The sequence below is a fragment of the Hemicordylus capensis genome, chromosome 6, assembly GCF_027244095.1.
Source record: "Hemicordylus capensis ecotype Gifberg chromosome 6, rHemCap1.1.pri, whole genome shotgun sequence".
In the NCBI taxonomy this organism is placed as follows: domain Eukaryota; kingdom Metazoa; phylum Chordata; class Lepidosauria; order Squamata; family Cordylidae; genus Hemicordylus; species Hemicordylus capensis.
The window spans coordinates 31,351,377-31,364,683 of NC_069662.1; the positions used below are offsets into that span (position 1 = coordinate 31,351,377).

Below are 13,307 nucleotides of genomic sequence, written 5' to 3' on the forward strand. Positions count from 1 at the left end.
CACCATAACTGTGGCAATGAGAATTACTTCGATAACCTGATTTTTTAAAATACATCTGATAGTGACTGAAATGGACTTTTCATACTTCAAGGAGTAAGACTCATCAGTTTGAAAAGGTAAACTAAATTGTTTATGTTTATAACAGACATGGAAGTGGGAACCAAAATCTGAAAATAATTCAAATCAATAAAATAATATTCAGGGTTATGTGCAATTAATGGAGAATACAAGTTCATTTTAAAGGTCTTGGCAATCTGAGAGTGAAAGAGAGGGAGGCAGAGTGGGGAGCCTTTAAAACTGGATTCAGGTAGAATCCATCTATCCATTTTTTTTTAAAATTGTTAAATTTATATACTGCCTTTCATTAAAACAATCCCAAGGCGATTTACAGCAGAATTTAAAAACAAGATTGTAATAATGACACAATTAAAATATTAAACTAAAAATATAAAACTAATCTGATCAAAAAATTTAAAACACAAGGATAAAAACAATCCAAAGTACAAAGTACAAAGAACAGCAGCAGAGACAATCATCTAAAAGCCTGGGTAAAAAGCCAGGATTTAACATGCTTTCTAAAAGCTGTGCTGGAGACTGAGGAGTCTTCAAATTACTCCAGATTACTAATTCATTCATTAATTAATTAATTCATTCTCTGTGAAAGCAGAGAAATCCACCAAATAATTGTGTAAAACAATGCTAATTTCAAAAGTCTTATCTATCTATCTATCTATCTATCTATCTATCTATCTATCTGTCTATCTGTCTATCTGTCTATCACATTTATATGCCACCTGAGAAGCACATCTCTAGGTGGCGTACAAACTTACAACATTTAAAAGTCACAGATTAAAATATATGACAATAAAACAATGGAATAAAAGAGTTATTAAAACAATTTTTTAAAAAAATATTAAAATTAATTCTAATTAAAAGCCTGTGAAAATAGGAGAGCACCCTAATTAATTATTGGGGGGCACCCTACATTGATGAAGCTTGTCAGTAATACAAAGTTAATGATCTGTCCCTTTAAACAGCTTGTATAAGACTGCCTCCAACAACTTTTAATAATTGTTCCAAGTTACTAATTGGCAATGGGGCTATAGCTTAGTGGTACAGCATATTCTTTGCATGTAGAAGGTCCCGGATAAGGGTGGAGAAAAACTCATGCCTGCATCTCTGAAGAGCCGCTGCCAATCAGTGCAGACAATACTGAGCTAGACGGACCAATGGTCTGACAGTATAAGGCAGCTTCCTATGTTCCATATATTCAACTGGATCTCTGGCATATCACTTTTCTTATAAGAGTAGAAGATTTGACACCCCATGTCAGTCCGATGCCACAACAAGCTCAACATTCCACATTCATACCTCGAAAAGGTGGACAGTATGTGGAATTTAGAGCACTATTCATCCTCCCTTGGAACTGTATCCAGTAATCTGATTATAGTATCTGAAAATTGCACTTATTTCATTCATGACTAGCAGTCAATGCAGAGCTCTCACTCATCAATCTAAATCAGAACCTGTTGGGCTTTGGTGCAAAAGAGCACAGGCATTTTCTGATGAGCACAGGCATCTCAAGTGGCAACCACAACAAGGTCAAAGTCCTTCATGTACTTTGGAACCCATAATATCTTCTGTCACTGCTGATATCCTGAAAAGTGCTAGACATGCACTCATCAAGTGTAGCCTCCACTTGACATGAGTGAGACTATTTACAAAGGATTCTCTAGAAATACCAAGCAGAGCAAATGCAGACCTCTTTTTATATTGCTTTTATTCCCCCCCCCCCGCAGATTTGGTTCTTCCACAGGCATAGATCAATGAGGATTGCAGAAATCTGATGGCTGTTCTGCAGAATTTTGTTAGTCATATGGCAAATCTGCTAAATGGAAGAATTTTGTATTGTATGTTTTGAAATGGTCATGATAATGATAATGATAAAAGAATTTCCTCTTAATTTTGTTTCAGACCAGTGTCGCTTGTCTGGAGTTTCTCTACATGATTTCATTATAAAGTTACATGTTGCTATTTATCTTTTGATTTTTCACCCACACATTTTTAATGTCATGTAAGAGGTACTTCACAATCTGTCATACTGCCATTGTTCATATTTCATTTTTAATTCCATCTTGTCAATCAGTTCATAATAGCTATACAAAGTCACACATCATACAAATATGTATTCTTGTTTCTTCGTCATCATTTCAGGTGTAATCCCCTTGCCGGAATTACGAGAACTGAATGACTCTGAAATAACTGAATTTGTCCTTATTGGATTCTCAGGGTAAGGAAACCCAAGACAAGGATGGGTTTAATGAGCTTCCTGATCTTTGCCTATTTGGTGACCATGATTGGAAATGGACTCATTCTCTTCGTTGTCATAGATGAGCCTCGGCTCCACAATCCAATATACTTTTTCCTGTGTAATTTGTCCATAATCGATATCTGTTACACCACAGCTTCAGTCCCACAGGCCATTGCCAACTGCTTGGTGGACAGACCTGTCATGCCCTTTTCAATCTGCTACACTCAAATGTACAGTATGTCGGCATTTACATAGGATCCACAGAATGTTTCCTGCTAGCGGTCATGGCTTATGACTGATATGTTGCCATTTCCAATCCTCTGCGTTATACAATAATCATGAACTGGACAGTTTGTTTTACATTATCTGTTGTCTCATGGGTAGGTGCTTTCCTGCTTTCTATAGTTCCCATTATTGCTCAGCCAGCCCAGTTCTGTGGGCACAATGAAGTGGATCATATAGTCTGTGAGCTCACCGCACTCATGAAATTGGTTTGCTCAGATAACTTTGTGGGCTAAGTGGTGATGTTTTTTACAAGTAGCTTTACCCTTCTTGTCCCCTTCTCTTTTATCCTCTTCTCCTATGTCCGCATTCTTGTGAGCATCATGAGACTCCATTCATCAGGGGGCAGGTGGAAAGCTTTCTCGACCTGTGGGTCCCACTTGGCTGTGGTGTGCCTTTATTATGGAGCATGTACATTCTCATATGTAAAGCCTCAATCTAAAGTTAGACAAGAAAGAGAGAAAGTTATTTCTACCATTTATGGAACAGTGATCCCTTTGTTAAATCCTTTACTTTATACACTGAGAAACCAGGAGGTGAAAGGGGCACTTAAAAGACTGGCAGGGAAGAAGCTGTTATCTTAGGATTGATGGAAGTGTGGGTACTTTGAGCTGTCATTACATGCCCATCTTATGAATTTTCTTAGGAACGAATTGGAATATGTGATTTCCTGTTCATGTCTCTGTTCAATTGACATGCATGGGACTTCTCCCCCTATCCCTCTCCCCCACCCCACGCGCGCACACACACACACAACCTCTCACACATCGAAAGGGATGTGTGAGTGCAAGGTACTGCACTGTTTTGTACCATACCTCCCTATACCTTGTCACTGACTTACTTTATTTATTTATTTATTTATTTTTGCATTTTTATACCGCCTTTCGTATAAAACGTTCACTCCCAATTTGATTCACTACTGGTATATTGCAGCCAAGCAGGGAAATACATACTTGATCTGATCCTGATGGAACATGAGAAGAGGGGAGAATTAGCTCCTTGGACTCATGTCTGTCATTTGACATCATCACACACATACACACACCCCATACTTTGTATGTGAATGGGGCAGATACACAAGTGACATTTGGCTGCTCTTGGTCATGTCTGCTTTGACCCTTATTTTATATGCATTTGTCCCTATTATAATCAGTCATATACCCACCCTTCCAAATTTGAAGATGACCAATTTTTTGAAAAGTAGGGGGTGGAGTAGGGAAAAAATAAAGTTTTCTAAATATGTGCATTTTATTTTTGTACTTTGTGAGCCATTCATCCACAAATTCATTATTACAAGAGGCTGTAATAATGTTATTGTTGTAATTAGGCTACCCTATTTCAAGTTCTTAGGTTTAGGTACAGTACTAAATAAAAAGAAAAGTCATCTGTCATTTTCCTGATTTAGAAAGATGTAAGACCACAGGAATGTAGGGTTAGTCAAACTGGATGGTGGTCCTTCTAGCCCAGTATTGCCTACATTAACTGAAAGTGCCTCTCTAGAGTTTCAGACAGGGAATGTCCCCAGCCGTAGCTGCACATGTCAAGTTTTAAAGCTTGGACATGTGAAACATATGCTTTACTCACTACTGAGCTAAAGAGCCCCTCCCTGAAGAAAAGAGTGTCATGTAATTACTTAATTGGTGTAAGGAAACCAATAGATTAAAAGAAATAAGGAAGGGGGTTACACTAGAAAAAGAAATACACATGTGCTCATTCCACTAATCTAATGTAATAATCCTCTCCCACTATTGTCCACCTCTTGGATAGAATTGCCTTCATTTATTATTATGACAGAAGCTCACCCTGCACATGACTGAAGACACAGCATATGCTTTAATCTTATTCACATGTACAGGGAAGAGTTTAAGAGGAAGGAGGAAGGAGATCCTTTCAGCAACTTCATCTTCAGTCTGACATGTTTTCAAGGAAAATGGAGCTTTTCCAGTACCAGTGACTAGAGGGTTGAAATTATTCAACATAGGAAGCTGCCATATACTGAGTCAGACCACTAGTCCAATCAGCTCAGTATTGTCTACCCAAATTGGAAGTGGCTTCTCCGAGGTTGCAGGTAGGAGTTTCTCTCCGCCCTATCTTGGAGATGCCGGGGAGGGAACTTGGAACCATCTGCATGCATGCAGATGCTCTTCCTAGAATGGCTCCATCCCCTAAGGGGAATGTCTAATTTGTGTGCTCACACATATTGTCTCACATTCATATGCAACCGGGATGGACCCTGCTTAGCAAAGGGAACAAATCATGCTTGCCACCACGAGTTCAGCTCTCTTCCCATGACCAGCTTTCGTCCATACACACCCACTCACACACAATGAAGCAGCCATTCGTGTTGGGGAGGGGAGAACTACAATTTAATCTGGAGGGAGGGATCTTTGAACTGTTTTCCTGACCTTAATCCCATCCATTGTGAAGCTGCTGTTAACTACAAAGGGCCAAATTGCATGCTTAACATAATGGCTAGTAACATACATGGCAGCAGAAGCCCTATGTGGGCACACAGATAGAATTGTGTAAAGCACAGATAGCAGGATATATAACCCAGGGAAGCCCACCCAGGGTTAGGCTGTGCATGAGAATTGCTGGGATTGGGCCTGATCCCAGAAGGGCAGGGTCACCTAGCTCAGCTTTTAAAACCTTCTCTTAGCCGGGGTTAAGGGCTTGAGCGAGCCATTTACCCAGGCTCTGGGATTGTCTGTTTGCAGGGGTTATGTTCAGCCCCAGTGAACACAGACACAGGTACCTAGAGTCCCATCTCCTCAGGGAAACCCCCAATGTATTGCACATGTCGCACAGTGCATTGTGGGATATATGGAGGTCAGGATATGTCCAGAGCTCCATGCTGCACCATGTAGCACAGATAGTCAGGGCAGAGGCGTAACTAGGGAAAATGGCGCCCAGGGCAAACACTGAAATTGTGCCCCCCTCCCCCCCCCAAGCACCCAGAGCCTTTGGATGGATAGGGCGGTAGTATTTTATAGTAATAAAATAGTAGTAGTATAAAATAAAATAGTAGTAATAATAATGTAATAAAAATAATAATAAATACCACAAATGTGTGTCCTCCGAGGTGAGGGGATGGCTGTGGACGGCGGGGGAGCAAGCGGAGTCCGGACTCGTCCCCATAGCGGCGGCCGCCACCAGAGCAATGCCGAGGTCTGCCGTGTGGCCCAGCGTCGCTAACCAATTGAGATGGGGCAGGAGCGGGGGTGAGCAAGCAGCAAGCAAGGTCCTTGACTTGCCGCGGCGGATGTAACACAGAGCCGTGGCGAATGTAACACAGACGCTGAAGCCTGCCGTTCAGCCCGGCGCCGCCCACAGCCATCCCTCGCCTCGGAGGAGTTGGAGGACACACGGCAGCAGGCAGAGGGACAAAAAACTTTAGGCGCCCACGGCGGTGCTGCGGCGCATGTAACACAGAGCCCGACGCCAAGGCCTGCCGTTCGGCCCGGCATCGCTTCTGAACTGTAAGGCACGCCTGCGCAGTTTCAAGCTTTGGCGCACAGGTGCGCCTTGCAGTTCAGAAGCAACGCCGGGCCAAACGGCAGGCCTCGGCGTCGGGCTCTGTGTTACATCCGCCGCAGCACTGCTGCGGGCGCGTAAAGTTTTTTGTCCCTCTGCCTGCTGTCGTGTGTCCTCCGACTCCTCTGAGGCAAGGGATGGCTGTAGGCGGTGCCTGGCCGAACGGCAGGCCTCGGCGTCTGTGTTACATCCGCTGCGGCAAGTCAAGGACCCCGCGGTGCCCAGCAGCCAGCCGCAGCCAGGCAGTGGGGGGGGGCACCAGGACCGCTCATGGGGGAGGGGGCACCACACACTCCTTTGCGCAAAGGGCGGACTGCTGCTGCGCTGGTGCTGCCATTAAATAATTTTTTTAAAAAATAATAATAATTTTTTATTGGCACTTTTTGGCGCCCCCTACCAAGTGGCGCCCAGGGCATGTGCCCTGCCTGCCCTACCATTAGTTATGCCCCGAGTCAGGGAGTGCAGTTCTCACTCCCAGAAGTATATCCTTGCTCGTCTCGGGGGGAAGGCGAGTTTATCAGCCTTCCCCAACTGCCCACCACCCCACCTGCCTGGTCATGTGAATGACCTCATAATCTGTTTGGAAGATGAAAGAAGGGATTTGAAGATTGGACTGATGTGATTCCACTATTTCGTGGGCACATCTTTATTTTTTGAGGCAGGCCAATTGGGCAAAGTATCATTCATCAGGCCCAGTGTGATTGCACTTCTTTGTGGTTACATTTAACATAGATTTTGGTATAAGAAAAAGTGGCAATAACATTCATATACTCTTCAAGTATGGAACAGTTTTAAATAATGAGCTAATTGGTTTCAGCAAATTAATTACTGGGGAGAATGCCCAAAATAATTTTAAATATGAAAAATGTTTTTAAAACTCCTATACATATTTATGAGAAATTTGTTTTAAAGGAGTAGGTATTGTTTTGTGTTGTCGTTGTTTTTGCCCAGCTCACACTGTCTATACAAAACACACTTACAGAAACTGAAGGGATAGTTTCATATTTCAATATAACTTATGTGGGACAGGTGGAAATGCTATCTCTGTCTCATATTCATAACATTTATACACTTTCTGCACAGCAGTGAAGCCTTTTGCATGGTAAGAAAATTAATCTTGTGCCACAGAACATATGTATTTTGTTAAAAAAAATCCCAAGGATCTGTTAATATTCAACATATTCAGAACATATGTTATTCAACAAAGACAATGTTGAAAGGGCTGTGTGATATAATTATATTTGCATTTTAGGAAACAATGTTATACCGTCACATTTCACCCTCTTAATTTTCACTGCTTTTTTAAAAAAAGAACTCTCATTCTAAACTGTTTTTAATTATCCTGTCCAAAATAAAAAAGGGGGGTGACAATATATTCTTTTTAATACATCAAGTAAAGCATCATTTGGCAACATATTTTTGGAGATGAAGAATGGTTTCTGATCTTTCTTTGGCTAGAAGATAAGATATATTCTTTTGTCATTTACAAAGGATAGTTTTGTTCTAATTAGCAATTTTATTCAAATTTTTCTATTTAATTACCATTTCCCATTTAATTTCCATATAATTACAAAGTTATTCAAGCAAAAAGTGGGGGTTTGAGACAAAAACAGAAACAAACAGAAAAGGTGGGAAGGGGAGGGGTTAAGACGATTATTGATTTGAAATAAAGAGAGGAAATTATGCAAATAACTCTAAAGAGACCTTCCAAATCCTGGAATGGGAGTCGTCTTTCAGGATAAGATGGTATGTGTTTCACTGATATCTTGCACTTACATCCAAGGGTTCTTTTCAAACAAGGGAGTTATGCTTATACACACAGTTTGCAGTTCACTAGGAAACAGTTTTTTGCTTGTTCACTTCATTTTAATCTAATTCTATGCTTGGAATAATATTTCAAATTTAAGTCGAGAAATCTGTGAACACAGGTTCACTTTGTTTATTCATTCATTATTTTTTAGTACATTTATGTTTAGTACATTTAGTACATTATGTTTAGTACATTTAGTACATTTATTTATTTTTTTAGTACATTTATGTACTGCCACATACAACAAAGTCCCTGGGTAGTTCACTTATGAGTCTTACTACAAATTTTGCTGGATTAAACATCGTAAAGTGCATGCAAATATTCTCATCCTAAGGAGGTTTGGATGCAATCCTGTGAAAATAACAAAAACTAGCTGGCCCGGGAGGAGAGTATCTGTGCTGCTAGTTCTCCTCCTCCCTCCCCTTCTCTCTCGGCTCTCCCCCCATTCTCTGCCTCCATTGTCACCACTTTCTCTCCCACCACCACCGCTTTATCTCCTGCCACCACTGCTTTCTCTCCCACCAACATTTTCTCCCCGCCCCACTGCCACTGCTGTTTTCTCCCCCCCCTCCAGCTCCTGCCGCTTTCTAGGGGTGTGCAAACAGGTTCAATGTTGAACTGGTTTGGTTAGACAGTTGGGGCTGAACCAAACCACCCGCTGTTTGGTCCGCCTCTGGACTGAACACCTCTGAATGTGGGGGGGGGGGCGGTTTCACGGACAATTTTTTACTTTTAAAAATTACCTTAACTCCCCTCGGGGGAGTTCCTGGAGGCATCAGGGGATCGGGGGGGGAGGGTGTCTGTCGGCCATCTTAATGTCCCGCTCAGCTGGTTTGGCCACTATTTGGGCAGTTTTGGGCCTTCACCCAGCAGCCTGGCAGACATTATGCAGCCAGTGCACCTGAGCACTTGGCCACTGCATGGCCTGGGCATATGTAGTATAGTTGACATAGTATACCTGGACTTCCAAAAAGCTTTTGACAAAGTTCCCCATCAAAGACTCCTGAGGAAACTTTGCAGTCATGGGATAAGAGGACAAGTACATGTGTGGATTGTTAATTGGTTGAAAGACAGGAAACAGAGGGTAGGGATAAATGGAGAGTTTTCACAATGGGGGGAAGTAAGAAGTGGGGTCCCAAAGGGATCTGTACTGGCACAGGTGCTTTTTAATTTATCCATAAATGATCTAGTTGGGATAAGCAATGAAGTAGCCAAATTTGCAGATGATATCAAACTCTTTCGGGTAGTGAAATCCAAAATGGATTGTAAGGAGCTCTAAAAGGATCTCTCCAAATCGGGTGAGTGGGCAGCATAATGGCAAATTGGTTCAGTGTTGGCAAGTGTAAAGTGATGAACATTGAGATGAAAAACCCCAACTTCAAGTATACACTGATGGGATCTGAGCTATCGGTGACTGACCAGGAGAGGGATCTTGGGGTCGTGGAAAGTGCTGGCTCAATGTGTGGCAGCTGTGAAAAAGGCCATTTCCATGCTAGGGATCATTAGGAAGGGGATTGAAAATAAAATGGCTAATATTATAATGCCCTTATACAAAACTATGGTGTGGCCTTTACTGCATACATTCTGGTCACCACATCTAAAAAAGGACATTGTAGAACTGGGAAAGGCACAGAAGAGGACAACCAAGATGATCGGGGCCTAGAGAGGCAGCGTGATGTAGTGGTTAGAGTGCTGGACTAGGACCGGGGAGACCCGAGTTCAAATCCCTATTCAGCCATGATACTAGCTGGGTGACTCTGGGCCAGTCACTTCTCTCTCAGCCTAATCTACTTCACAGGGTTGTTGTGAAAGAGAAACTCAAGTATGTAGTACACCACTCTGGGCTCCTTGGAGGAAGAGTGGGATATAAATGTAAACATAATCATAATCATAATCATAATCATAATCATAGAGCACCTTTCGTATGAGGCAAGGCTACAACACCTAGGGCTTTTTAGTTTAGAAAAAAGATGACTGCGGGGAGACATGATAGAGGTCTATAAAATCATGCATGGTGTGGAGAAAGTGGATAGAGAGAAATTCTTCTCCCACTCACATAACACTATAACCAGGGGTCATCCCATGAAATTGATTGTCATTAAATTTAGGACCAGCAAAAGGAGGTACTTTTTCACACAACACATAATCAACTTGTGGAACTCTCTGCCACAAGATGTGGTGACAGCCAACAACCTGGATGGCTTTAAGAGGGGTTTGGGTAACTTTATAGAGGAGAGGTCTATCAATGGCTACTAGTCAGAGGGCTATAGACCACTTCCAGTCTCTAAGGCAGAATGCCTCTGAATACCAGTTGCAGGGGAGTAACAGCAGGAGAGAGGGCATGCCCTCAACTCCTGCCAGCGGCATCTGGTGAGCCACTGTGTGAAACAGGGTGCTGGACTAGATGGGCTTTGGGCCTGATCCAGCAGGGCTGTTCTTATATTCTTAAGCATGTGATGCACGTAATGAAAGAGGAAGAGGGAGATGGGTTGCTGGTGGAAGCAATAGAACTGAAGCTGCTCAATTTTCTTTGGTACAATTCTGGGCTTCCGAGGTTAACTTCAGGAAGCCTTCCCATTGTTTCGCTTGTGATTTGTATGGGCCCTTAGAGTCAGCTTACAAGTCAGCTATTAAGCTCACTGAGTCACTAGGAACAGCAGTCTTTCTCAGATAAACTTCTTGAGAACTCTATAGCACCCTGACTTGACCTCCTCAAAGGGCTAGCAATTGAAATGAAAGAAGAGGATACCAATTTTGATTTTTTTAAAAATAATAATAATCTGGTATCTGAGCAAAAGTCCATTCTCAGGAAGATATAGGGGAGTGAGCTAAGGACAGGTAAGAGGGTGAAAGATGACAAGCTCCATCAGGAACACAGATAATAGCAAAAGCTTTCAGCTTGCTGTGTGTCTTGTGCTAGCAGACACTTGTGTTCTTCTGCATTAGAACAAGGATCAATTAGCGTCCTTTCCCAACCATGGCCAAAAATATTGCAGTCAGTTTGAAGCTAAATGAGTTCTTTGCATCTGTCTTCATGCCAGAGTATACTGAAAGTATATCTGTGCCTGAACTGAGCTTCTCAGGGATAGAGGCTAAAGAACTGAGTCAGATAGAGATGATGTTCTAATCTGGGAAAACTTAAAAATTAACAAATTGCCAGGGCCAGATGACTGGAGATCATATAGAAGCTTTCCTATCAAGCATATAAGCTTGCTCTCTCTCTCTCTCTCTCTCTCTCTCTCTCTCTCTCTCTCATATTAAAGCATGATTAGCTCTGTATTCTTCTCAAGTGAAATTCTGCACTGCTTAAAGATATTGTTGAGGGGATTCTCCTGGGATCATTCACAAGGGGAATATGAAGGAAAATGCAGTTTAAACATATCAACCAAGTAAGCAATCTAGGTAAAAGTCCTATTGGTAAAAGTCCTCCACTCCACCAACATCACCACTGCCACTTGCATGGATTCATAAAAAGAAGAGGACAATCTCTCTTCTGTGCTGACCTTTGGAATCATTGGAAAATATTAGTGGGAACATTTGTGTGCCATCCATTCTTTAAATTTGAAATTTTTACACCATTTCGGTTGTGAGATGCAAAATACTTTATGGTAGGTAGTTTTTTGTTTTTTTTTAATATGTGTATATATTGAAGGAGCAAAAGGGGATTGGAGTAGGGGTTTTCATCAAGATGTGAAGGCCTTTTCTCAGCTATATTGAAAGTTCGGTTGCAAAACAACAACGTATTTTAAAAGGTTTAACCTTCATAAAAACTTTTGCAACATGGGTGAAACATTTCTTCAACTGAAATAACCTTTGCTATTGCCCAATTTTTTTTAGTGGTTAAAATATATCTGAATATAGATTTCTGATCAAGAACAAGTGAAGTAATATATAGTGAAATGGACAAAGGATGTAGGATATAATATCCTAATGTTTGTGTAGGGAGATATAAGGATAACTAGCCGCACATTTTCCTTAAACATGAATATACAAGAAAATTCCTTACTCAGTACTGCATTACTCTGGTTCCAATTAATCATTACAAGTTGAGTCGCCGGAAATGCAGAACTGTAAAAGTGCAGAACTGTAAAAATGCAGAACTGTAAAAGGTGATATTTATCATATATAGTCTTTGTGTGTCTGAGCCAGATAAACTGGCTATCCCATTACACTTGATCCACTGTTATTAAACTATATCCAATATTATATCTTGAATAAAGTCAAATATAATATCTGACAGTGGCTTCAAGAATAATTTATCTAGATACTGGCAGCAACTAACGCTGGGAACTAGACAGGGGGAGTGCGTCCCTGTTGGCTCTGTTGGACCTCTTGGCGGCGTTCAATACCACTGACCATGGTATCCCTCTGAGCCGCCTCTCGAGTATGGGAATCGGAGGTACTGCATTGCAGTAATTCTGGTCCTTTCTTGAGGAGAGGGTCCAGAAGGTGGTGCTAGGGGACTACTGCTCAGCCCCATGGCCATTGGCCTGTGGGGTCCCGCAAGGTGCGGTCTTGTCCCCCATGCTGTTTAACATCTACATGAAACCACTGGGAGAGGTCACCCCGGGACTTGGGCTGAGTTGTCAGCAATATGCAGATGACGCTCAGCTCTGTCTCTCCTTGTCACCTGATCCTAGGGAGACGGTGAATGTCCTGAATTGGGGGCTGGAGGCCATGATGGGTTCGATGTGGGCTAATAAACTGAAATTGATTTCAGACAAGTCGGAGATACTGTTGGTCAGTAGGAGAGCCAATCGGGATGAGGAGATTTTAGTGGTTCTGGATGGGGTTGCACTCCCCTTGAAGGAGCAAGTATGCAGCTTGGGGGTACTACTGGACCCAGCTCTGCTTTTGGAAGCTCAGGTGGAGGCGGTGGCCAGGGGTGCCTTTGCACGGCTTCAGCTAGTGGACCAGCTGTGTCCCTTTCTTGAGAAGGCAGATCTGGCCACAGTTACCCATGCTTTAGTCACGTCACGGCTGGATTACTGTAACATGCTTTACATGGTGCTACCCTTGAAGAATATCCAGAAACTGCAGCTAGTGCAAAATGCAGCAGCTAGGGTTTTATCTGGAGCTGCCCAGTGGGAGCACATCACACCCATTCTGAAAGAGTTGCACTGGCTGCCAATTCATTTCCAGGTCCAATTCAAGGTGCTGGTTTTTACCTTTAAAGCACTTAACTGTTTGGGCCCAGGGTACTTGAGGGACCACCTGCTTGTGTTTTACTCATGTATAGTTTTTATGTTTATATTTTTTAGATTTTATATTAGATTGGTTTTATATTTTTAACTTAATATTTTTATTGTCATTTTTATTATATATTTTTTAACTTTTGTAAACTGCCTTGGGATTGTTTTTAATGAAAGG

The 13,307-nt window shown here is 42.0% G+C and overlaps 1 pseudogene; it reads left to right on the top strand.

Moving 5' to 3' along the window:
- The first annotated feature begins 2,311 nt into the window (after positions 1 to 2,311).
- LOC128331181 (olfactory receptor 13H1-like) lies at positions 2,312 to 3,177 on the top strand (annotated as a pseudogene).
- Positions 3,178 to 13,307: the final 10,130 nt, after the last annotated feature.